The sequence below is a fragment of the Argopecten irradians genome, chromosome 5 (assembly GCF_041381155.1).
Source record: "Argopecten irradians isolate NY chromosome 5, Ai_NY, whole genome shotgun sequence".
NCBI lineage: Eukaryota > Metazoa > Mollusca > Bivalvia > Pectinida > Pectinidae > Argopecten > Argopecten irradians.
The window spans coordinates 26,901,915-26,912,682 of record NC_091138.1 but is presented as its reverse complement, the minus strand read 5'-3'; the positions used below and the strand labels follow the sequence as shown (position 1 = coordinate 26,912,682).

Here is a 10,768-nt window from a genome sequence, read left to right as displayed (position 1 = left end):
GATCACTACGGAGGGTGGAGGCGGAACATCCTGGATTATGGAAAATGTAGAAATTCTTGATGGAACCGGCCGTGGATCCAAAAGAATACAGAGGCCTCACTTATAATCCAGGTAAATATATAAAAGAGCGAGGAGTCAAACACGGAAGTTCCTTCCAGTAAGCTGATTTTTTTATTAGATAGTTGTTGACATATTTCGCCTCGAAGAGAGCAGTCCTCAGAACAGCAATCAATCAATTGTGACGTCATGGATACGCGTGTAAACAACAGAAATTGTTGACGTCATAGAGAGTACACGTATACAAAAAATCTTTGAAATGATCTAGATGTACTGGTAAACATACTTTTTTTTATAATAGAATAGTACAATTGGATATATTCTAAATATTAGTCCATAAAAATACCCCTAAGTACTGAAAAAGTGGCAATGCGCAAAAGCCACTAAAGATGACATTCTAATAAAATTGTCAGTTCATATTAATATGAAATAAAGGACGAATCCTATTGTGCTTGTTTGCACGGATATGGTGTCCTATCGATAGAACCTTGTACATGGAAGACAAGTTACATATTAGCGCATATTGTTAGTTTCGAATGTTTAGACCAGAAGGTTCTGTGGTGTCTAAGACTGCAATGTAAAATTCCTCGGTACGGAGCCTGATGTTGATGTTGCATTGGTTTCCGTTTATGTTAGACCCATAATGGTGATGTCATTTGGGCTGTGATCTCAAGTGGCAAAGTGACGTGATACTGGTTTGAATTTATTTCCCTGTCTGATATCCGCAAAATGTGCGTTGAAACGTTCCATGATGCTGTTGGAAGTTTCATTTTATTGACAAAGATGTTTCAAGTCAAATGGATTAAATAACAGGCAAAGCCTATATAAATTCTCTCCAATGGTGGCAAAACTAATATTTTAACTTACATCAATTAAAGATATTATATTTAAGTTTTGAAATGAAAATTTTAAAATAATTAAAGGGAGATAACTTTTTTGCATGCTACATTTACATATCACACATAATATAAATACAGCTATTATTTTATTACAACAACATGTTATATTACTAATTATACCACATATTACTCAGATATTGATGTCTTCGGCGGTATGCTTCAGTGATATAGCACTATAAAAAGGGCAACAGTTCCACTATACAAGAAGACACAACACAAACATACCGCAGTCTCCCAGTACACTCACCTCGCACAACATACACGCAACACACCGCATACATGGGAGGCCGTCCTAACATGACCATAGCTGTTAATAGGACGTTAATAAATCAAACAAACAAACAAAAGACAGACAATGACCAACAGTACATGTGTATATATATATATACATTTGTCATTGCTCTCAATACTGTTAACTTTCTTGAAAATAATTGAAAATATACACGTATAAACTTTAATAGAATATGTATATGCTGTATATAGAAAAAAAACCCAAAGTAACAGTATAAAAACAACCATGCTCAACAAAATACTCCAAGTATATCTTTGGCAGAGGATAATAAGTGTAGAATATATACAATGTTATTCAAATGTTATGTAGTGAACATTGCATAATTTTTGAGAAAAATCCATTTTTTTTTATAAATTTCAAAAGCTTATTTCAAAAGCTTTTGAAATTTATATATAAAAAAATAAAAATAAAAATTGATTTTTCTCAAAAATTATGCAATGTTCACTATATATAGAAAAAACTGTTGGAAGCTTGGCCAACATATGGCATCCTGCATCTACGGCACTGTATTAGATAGATGGCACTTTTAGTGTTGCAATTGATGCTGCCGCGTATTTTAATTTTCTTCCCGTTGGTGTTGCTGGTAGCTTCCTTACACGTTAGCATATGGGGACATAGTCGGCATGGTTTGTGACAAGGTTGACTGTCTAGGACCGGTTTAGTAGTCGCCACATCTGCTATAACTAAGATGTCTTTGAGACTTTGCGGTCTTTCGTACGTGACCATTGTGAGATGTTTGTTTGGGTTTGGCGATCCGCTTCTGTTTTTCTGGAGAATCCCTTCATGGTGTTGTATTATTTGTTTCAAGTGTGCGAGGCCTGGTTCATATTTTGTTATGAATGAAGCAAACTTCTGTGTCAAGGTTGTGGATTCGGCTAAAAGTTGGTCTCGATCCGTTTCTCTGGATTTTTGAAAGGCTGTGTCCAATAGTGCGCGAGGGTAACCTCGGTCACGGAAAAAAGCAAAAATTGACTTTCCGTGTTTTTTAAAGTCCTCTTTAAGGGTGCAGATACGACGTACTCTTTGAAATTATCCAAAAGGTATGTTCTTAAAGCGACAATTCAGTCTAAGAGAACATTAAAATTTGTACATATATCGGGGAAAAAAACCAGTTCTTATGGAAATTAGATCAGTCGGCTTTACTGTGATATGCCTGAAAAGCCCATGGTTGTGACATGTGTGTAGATGTTCAAACTCGCTCGCTGTCCGCCATTACACATTGTGGTCAAACTTCTTGTATGCCGAACCCAGTCCCTTGCTCATAGAGTAATGCAACTTTTGTCTAGAACTACTCAAATCGTTCTGACAGTAGTGGTTTACCTTATTAGGTGAATTATCTTGCCTAAAAATCATTTTATCACCTTGTCAGTGGATATATAGTTTATTTGTTTAACGTGCGTGACTTTGGCTCGGGTATGGGTACAGCGTCTGTATTGTACCTGCTTAATCGTATTGATCAACGATTTGATATTTCAACGATATGAATTAAGATACTTAACAATGTCGTGGAATTTGTCAATGTTTTACGTTATATGTTTCATAAGAAATGTAGAACAATACATTTATGCTATAGTTTGCTTCTTAGTTATATAAAAGAATTAGCCTGAGAGAATTGTCCCTTTAATCTGGTGTTTCGGGTGGGATGATACAGATGTGCATCTGCGGTTTGGTGTAAAGAGTTGTGCGTCGATTTTTTTTGTTGAATTATCCTTTGCCTCTGTCATATTTCGTCTCAAAATATCGTTTCTTATAGCATCTTTGTGATCGGATGATTCAGCATGTCATGCTATTGCACGATAATGTTTGCTGCCGTCAGTCATAACATTATATTTTGAAGATGTTCACACGTTTTGAAAAATGTTAGACCTGTGTCTTTCTAAAACTTAACCACTGGTAAGTGTCTATCCATTTCGGTTGAAAGGACTATATGCACTATTGGCCGTTTTTGGCCCCATCAGAGAAACGGATAATATTTACACATAATACAAAGCTGGTATCAACATTAAGAAAAAAAAATATTATGTGATTAAACATGTTGTTGCTTAGCAACAGTCCTTAGCAACCACACATATAGAAATAACATTTCATCATAATGTTATAGAACATTCTTACATCATGTAGAAATAAAGCATTTTATTATATATTCATTTTTTCCTTCATATAAAATCCTAAGATAATATGTAAGTTCACGTTTCCTTATATTACCTCTACTATACAGATATCCATTAGCAACCGCCTACATTACTTATTTTCCCATTTCTCAACAGATTTTCCACTATTTTTTTTTACATCTCATGTACATGTATACTTTTAAAAATTATGTCACCTGCACCATTTACATAGTATGACTACATGTCAACACACAATCACAAAATGACAAACTATATGATCAACATGTTGTTACTGAGCAACTGTCTTTAGTAAACACACCTATAAAACAACATTTCATCATGAAATCATTGAAAGTTCTTATATGAAGGCATGTAGAAATAAAGCATTTGTGATTTTACATTCATTTTTTTATCATATATTAGCCCCCCAAAAAATTTGTAAATTCAAGTTAACGTAAACTATTTGTTAATATAGAAATATTCCATAGCAACCAATGTAAATTGATTAATTTCCCTTTTCTCAACAGATTTACCTCTAAATTTTTACATCATATGTACCCTTTTAAAAAAACCATACAACTGTTTGGACACCTGCACCATTTACATGATAATTATGACTGCAAGACAAAAAATCTCAAAAAATCTATTCTTGCATGAAGACATGTAGAAATAAAGCATTTTTGTTCATATTCAAGTAACCTTATACTATCAGTTAATATAGAAATATCCCATAGAGCAACCGATGTTATGTTAATTAATTTCACTTTTCTCAATAGATGTTCCACTCAATTATTTACATCTCATGTAAAAATAAAGCCACTTTTTGGACACTTGCTCCAGTTATACGTGACTGCAAGTCCTGGTCAACACACGATCCCAAAATGAAACAAAATGGTTATAAATTGTTCCAATACTGACTAACTAATCTTAACACAATCCAACATCTAAACAAATCTATTTTAAAAGGCAAACAATTTGGTATGATTAAAAGATTATGTCCTTGTAAATATTCACAGCACTTGGACATGCATTTATTTCAAAAATGTCGTTTCCTTATCAGCAACTGATCTTGCAGTTACAAGCAAAATGACATTCTCTTTTTTTTCTTAAAACCTAAATAGTGAAATCAAACAGAAAAAAGTGGTATATCATCCAAATGTACAGATTATGTGCATGTACCAGTAAACATTTGTTTAAGCATTTATAAAGGGTGCTATCTGCCTAAACATTTTATTCATGGAACATGACTGGCCGTCTTACATAATGTCATACATGGATGGAAAATTCTAAGATGCCAATGAAATATTTACACATGGAACATGACTGAATGTCTGACAAAATATCATACATGGATGGAAAATTCAAAGATACCAATGAAATATTTACACAAGGAACATGACTGGATGTCTGACAAAATATCATACATGGATGGAAAATTCTAAGATGCAAATGAAATATTTACACATGGAACATGACTGGATGTCTGACAAAATATACATGGATGGGAAATTCAAAGATGCTAATGAAACATTGAGGACAGGCTGTTCTTTGTCGAAACATATTCTGTGTGTCTCTTGTGGTCGAAGTACCAAAGTACCCTGGCTAAATGGGCGCAGCATCCAACAACACGGGCCCCAACTTTACATGTGCAGTACCACCCACGGATTTCTTCACGCTCATATGAGTACTGCAACCAAAGTGAATGTACGACCTTGTTTGAGTGCCTCGACTGAATTTTCACCTTCAGCAAATCTGAAGTCACAGTAAAAACAATTTCATCAATGATTTTAAAACAATACACTCAATTTATTGTAGAAGATCTGCATTTTTGTTTTTATGTTGCCATTCAGATAATTAATATTATTATAATTCCAACAAATAAGATAAAAATATGAACTTGCCTATATAAACTGTAGACCAGTGGGGTGGGTTTTAGACATACAGTATTTGAATGTACAAAGTTCACATTTATCTAATTGATGTGTTTTTATTTAAAACATTACTTTACCTGGTAAATTCTGACAGAGCATCATTTCATATCATGCAGAATCAAGAGAGTCTTTAGTATAAGATGGAGCCTGTTTGACCTGATACACAATATAAATACTGTATATATCTTTTAAATCAAAACATATTAACTTCATAAATGGCTTTCATCAACTTATAAAAAGGATCTTAAATAATATTATATTTTTACACCGAACTGTACTTTTGCTTTATATTTTACTGCACCTACATTCAATAGCACAAACTACTTTCAAAAACAGAGAACCCTAATACTAACCTGGTATACTCCCAGTGTTTGTTTGTTTGTTTGATTTATTAAAGATGCTCCACCGCCGACAGAGCATAAATTATATTCATTATTTAAACAATAATTGGTCTTCAATCGTGTATATATGTGTCTAATTTACACAAAAAATAATATGAAATAACTCATGTTGCCTTTGGTGCATGTGCAATGAGTACTTCATTTCATATAGGATATAGTGCGACGGATTTTTTTCGGGATGCAATTAATTATTTTTCATATTTTTAACTTAAAGTAAAATAAGAACCTCAAACTTTTCAATGGTGGTAATGGTGCAAAGTAAGTAACTTTTGTAACTTAAGAAAAATACCAAATCGTCTGCTCCTGTTTTTGATAGTGAAAAAATACCATTTGTCGGCGGTGGAGCATCTTTAACGTCCTATTAACAGCTATGGTCATGTAAGGACGGCCTCCCATGTATGCGGTGTGTTGCGTGTATGTCGTGCAAGGTGCGTGTTTTGGGAGACTGCAGTATATTCATGTGTAGTGTCTTCTTGTATAGTGGAACTGTTGCCCTTTTTATAGTGCTATATCACTGAAGCATGCCGCCGAAGACACCAAGCAACACACCCCACCCGGTCACATTATACTGACAACGGGCGAACCAGTCGTCCCACTCCCTGTATGCTGAACGCTAAGCAGGAGCAGAAACTACCACTTTTATACTTTGGTGTGTCCCGGCCAGGGGACAGAACCCAGAGCCTTCCTCACAGGGGCGAACGCTCAACTCAAGGCCAAAAGTGAGGCGGTGCCAAGGGAGGCATTAGGAAAGATAAAGTCAGTTAGGAAGAAGAGAAAAGATAAGATCCTAAATTTAGTCGCCTTTTACGATCATGCAATAGGGGCAGCAGGTACAATTCTAAAGCCCTACAAGTTATGTCCATAATGTTGTAGGGAAGTCTAATTCATCGACTTGTTAATAGCAACTCCGCCTTGGAAGCAAACCATTCTCCTCGACCAGTATCTGTACGCTATAACAGTTTGTGTTCCTTTCTATCATCGACTTGGCAATCTGTTGCGTCTTTGGGTCCATGCTGGCCAAAGGCTTCCGGTACCGATTTAACAGTATTTGAGCCTTCCGTTAACACTCTTAATTACCTTTCTAGCCTGTAACCTGTTTGTTTGTTTGTTTGATTTATTAACGTCCTATCAACAGCTATGGTCATGTAAGAACGGCCTCCCATGTATGCGGTGAGTTGCGTGTATGTTGTGCGAGGTGAGTGTACTGGGAGACTGCGGTATGTTTGTGTTGTGTCTTCTTGTATAGTGGAACTGTTGCCCTTTTTATAGTGCTATATCACTGAAGCATGCCGCCGAAGACACCAAGCAACACACCCCACCCGGTCACATTATACTGACAACGGGCGAACCAGTCGTCCCACTCCCTGTATGCTGAGCGCTAAGCAGGAGCAGAAACTACCACTTTTAAAGACTTTGGTGTGTCTCGGCCAGGGGACAGAACCCAGAGCCTTCCTCACAAGGGCGAACATTCAACTCAAGGCCAAAAGTGAGGCGGTGCCAAGGGAGGCATTAGGAAAGATAAAGTCAGTTAGGAAGAAGAGAAAAGATAAGATCCTAAATTTAGTCGCCTTTTACGATCATGCAATAGGGGCTGTAACCATAGAAAATATAGACCATCATATTCAATATGTACAGTTTTGCATGCATATTAATTTATTGATATTGATAGATTGACTTTTATGAATGTTCGATTTGAAATTCAAAGATATTACTTAAGGTATTCTTGTATTGATATATGATATTCATATATGATTGAAGGTATTCTTTTGTATTTATACATGAAGCATTTACTAAGGACAAAGTTTTATAATTGTTTCCAAATTAATCCAAACTAAGTGCCCCGAACTAAATTATGAGCAAATAGCAATGTAAATTAAGAAATTGTGTTTTCGGAAGACTGAACTTTTCATCATCTGGCCAATTAATATGACCTGAACATTACACAAGGCTTATACTACTTACTTATGCACTGGACGGGAGAGGTTAGCTTCTTCGACGGTGTTGATATTCCCCCTTTATTAGGTAAGATGGCATCTCCACCTTCAGGCCAATGACACACCAAAGTCTATAAAAGTGGTAGTTTCTGCTCCTGCTTAGCGCTCAGTACACAGGGAGTGGGACGACTGGTTCACCCGTTGTCAGTATAATGTGACCGGTTGGAGTGTGTTGCTTGGTGTCTTCAGCGGCATGCTTCAGTGATATAGCACTATAAAAAGGGCAACAGTTCCACTATACAAGAAGACACAACATAAATATACCGCAGTCTCCCAAAACACGCACCTCCCACAACATACACGCAACACACCGCATACATGGGAGGCCGTCCTTACATGACCATAGCTGTTAATAGGACGTTAATTAATCAAACAAACAAACAAACAAAAAACATTCAGGCCAATGCCTTCGAAATACTCTATCGCATCTCGGAACCCTCTGTCAGCGATGGAAACGTCATCTTTTCTCAGCCACGATCGAACATCTTTTGTTTTGTTATGTTGGCATCGTTGTTAAACTTACTATAATCTAACAGGTACGAACCGAGGACGCTGAGGATGTACCCGTCCAATGCCACCACTGTGAAAGGCTTAACCAGGGGCTATTCCCCCTTTATTAGGTAAGATGGCATCTCCACCTTCAGGCCAATGCCTTCGAAATACTCTATCGCATCTCGGAACCCTCTGTCCGCGATGGAAACGTCATCTTTTCTCAGCCACGATCGAACATCTTCCAAGTTGTTATTCAAAATATGTTTTGTTATGTTGGCATCGTTGTTAAACTTACTATAATCTAACAGGTACGAACCGAGGACGCTAAGGATGTACCCGTCCAATGCCACCACTGTGAAAGGCTTAACCAGGGGCATGTTCTTATGTAGGCTATAAGACTTTCGTTGAAAATGGTAGTCCGAACTTTTCTGTATGTACAAATATGATATCCTGCAACACAAAAAAGATTAATATTGATGTGGAATTGTGTTTTACATACTTCATTTTGAATAAATCTTCAAATACAAAGATCAAGAATTCTCGTCCTTCTAAATCTAATATAATCATAAACTCCTTGCAAATGACTAAAGTCAAAGTATCTCACGTTTAGGGTTGGATCCTAATATATACTGCCTGTCTCCTTCATTTAGTCACTTTTTTCATGTTGATTCCTTAGAAATTTATGTTATCATATTTGTTTTTTTTTACCGTAGATGGATTATCAACAAGAGTACCGCCACTGTCACGTTCATGTGCATTCTGACCTGAAGCTTCGTGATCACCTTTAGTTTTCGTTACTTTCATTCGCCATCCGTCCAGCCTCATCATTGTTATTATATTGTCTCATTTCTGTTTTGTGGTCGTTGTCTTTGTCCGGTGTTTGGCGGGGAAAGAGGGGATTTGACCAAAGACAAGACGGACGTACGTAAATATTCAGAAATCACTAGACCCTCGATCCATTATCAAGGTAGGTGTTTGTTTGTTTGTTTATTTAATTAACGTCCTATTAACAGCTAAGGTCATGTAAGGACGGCCTCCCCTGTAGGCGATGTATTGCATGTATGTAATACGAGATGCATGTTTTGGGAGACTGCGGTATATTCGTGTTGTGTCTTCTTGTATAGTGTCCTTTTATAGTGCTATATCACTGAATCATGCTGCTGAAGACACCAAGCAACATACCACACCCGGTCACATTATACTGACAACGGACAGTCGTTCCATTCTCGGTATGCTGAGCGCTAAGCAGGAGCAGAAATACCACTTTTATAGACTTTGGTGTATCGGCCAGGGGAAGGTAGGTGTTATATTTTTAGTATGTATTTTAAAATGAATTGATTCAGATACTTTGATAAATTGATACATGTGTAAATGATCTATAATTAGTTTTTAGCGTCAGATTGTGGGCTATTCAAATTTGTTATGTAGGTTCCCCTAGGGCCTTAGTTGTGCATATTGCATTTTAGGACCGATCAGTCAACAAGATGGCCGCCAGGCAGCCATCTTGAATTTTGACAATTGAAGTTTGTTACCGCTATTTCTCAAAAAGTACTGAAGTAATCTGTCTCAAATTTCATGTGCTGGTTCTCCTAGGGCTCAGTTGTGCATATTGCATTTTGGGACCGATCAGTCAACAAGATGGCCGCCAGGCAGCCATCTTGGAATTTTATGGTTAAAATTTGTTACCGCTATTTCTCAGAGAGTACTGAAGAGATCTTTCTCAAATCTCATATGTAGGTTGCCCTAAAGCCCTAGGTGTGCATATTGCATGATCATCTTATGTTATGAACTACGATTTAGAAAAAAAAGTTAACTTCTTAGAGGTCATCATGTTTAAGTTTAACTTTACCTGCACTTGGAAGTTCAACAAGGAGATTTGTCATATTTAAAGTCTTGACCAGGGTTTAATCAAGATTGAAATAATGGCTTCAATAGGCTTTGTCTGATGCCAAAGCCATTTCCGTTAGCAATAACAAATTTTGAAATTATAATAGACAAGAACAGGACGCTTACCCTTCAGGATCACTTTTTATAAATTCACATCCGTATTTTTGTGGGTTGATACATTGGTGTTTTTGTTTTGCGGCATACTTCAATAATTGCACTATAAAAAGGGCAATAGATCCACTATAACAAAGAAACAACACGAATTTACCACAGCCTTCCTAAAACACACACGCCAGGCCGTCCCTAAATGACACTGACTGTTAATAGGACGTTAATATAAGTCTCCAACTAATATTTCATAATGAGGTAAAAACGGTTAAAATTTAGTATATTAATAATCCGAAATGAAAGGCGAAAATAAATTCAAAGTAAAATCAAAATCATATTAATCATATCAACTAATATTTGAGATATGCGATATGTAGCTTGATGTTTTATTATACTAGGATGCTGTGGCCGTCTTTATATCGACCATAGAAATCATTATCAGATTGCCAACAGCATCTGTGCAGGAAAACTAAATAAACCAAAGAATACATGATTAGTTGATAACCTTGTTATATAAATATATAAAAATAACTACCTCTCACGTGGAGAAAACAACCATAAAAGTACACATATTCGCCTAATTATCAGGGGTATCC

General features: G+C 36.3%; 1 pseudogene; it reads right to left on the bottom strand.

Annotated features, from left to right (window-relative positions):
• Positions 1–6,586: 6,586 nt before the first annotated feature.
• LOC138324356 (uncharacterized) lies at positions 6,587–8,935 on the bottom strand (annotated as a pseudogene).
• Positions 8,936–10,768: the final 1,833 nt, after the last annotated feature.